This window comes from Microtus ochrogaster (genome assembly GCF_000317375.1).
Source record: "Microtus ochrogaster isolate Prairie Vole_2 chromosome 14 unlocalized genomic scaffold, MicOch1.0 chr14_random_1, whole genome shotgun sequence".
In the NCBI taxonomy this organism is placed as follows: Eukaryota; Metazoa; Chordata; class Mammalia; order Rodentia; family Cricetidae; genus Microtus; species Microtus ochrogaster.
In genome coordinates this window covers 27,572,337-27,573,486 of record NW_004949096.1, presented here as the reverse complement: position 1 = coordinate 27,573,486, position 1,150 = coordinate 27,572,337, and positions in this window count along the sequence as shown.

Here is a 1,150-nt window from a genome sequence, read left to right as displayed (position 1 = left end):
GAGGGAGGGAGAGAGAGAGAGAAGAGCAGTTTTCTGGACTGGAGAAATGGTTCCTAGCATCCATATGTCAGCCCTGCTTTGTCTATAACTCCAGTTCCAGTTCCAGGGGATGCAGTACAATCTTCTGAACTCCTTCAACATCAGGTGTGCACAGGGCACACTTACATACACACAGGCAAAACACTCAGACCCATAAAATAAATAAATTTAGTGATTTTTGGAAGAGCTCCTAAGCTTCACCAGGCTGTCAAAGGAATGCATTGGAGTCACACCAAAGGTTGGGGCCATGAGGGAATTCGCTATGGGAAGACATCTGTAATCAATCCCAACAGAAGGTTGTGAGTTTAAGGCTAGCCTGGGCTACATAGTCAGCCCTGTCTCAAAAACAAAAGCACATAAATAAAAAGCTTTTATTTGTATTTTATATGTAGGGTTGTTTTGCCTGTGCACAACATGTGTCCGGTACCTACCGAGGCCAGAAGATGGTATTGGAGTTACAGATGGTTGGGATAAATCATATAGGTGCTGAAATCAAACCTGGGTCCTCTGGAAGAGCAGCCTGGATTCTTAGCTGTTGAGTCATCTCTCAGCTCCAGGTGAGTTATTTCCAATAAAGGAAAAGCTTCAGGTGTTTTGAAAACTATAATACAATGGAAAAATCTAGGACTGGAGAGATGGCCCACCAGTTAAGAACACTTACTTTCTCAGCAGAGAAGCAGGGTTCAGTTCTCAGCACCCAGAAGGCAGCTTACACCAGGTGGCTGTACCTCCAGTTCCAGGGGATCTGGACTCCCCGGGTACCAGGCATTCATGCAGTGCACATTCATAAATTCAGGCCAAACACTCATATATAAAATATAAATGATTAATTAGTTTTAAAAAACATAAAAATCAAGAATGGAAAAAATAAGCTGGAAGCTCATTTTAAAAAAATATTTATTGACCAGGCGGTGGTGGTGCACACCTTTAATCCCAGAACTCAGGAGGCAGAGGCAGGCGGATCTCTGTGAGTTCGAGGCCAGCCTGGTCTACAAGAACTAGTTCCAAGACAAACTCCAAGCAACACAGAGAAACCCTGTCTTGAAAAACCCAATAAATAATAATAATAATAATAAAATAATAATAAAATAATAATAATATTTATCAAGCC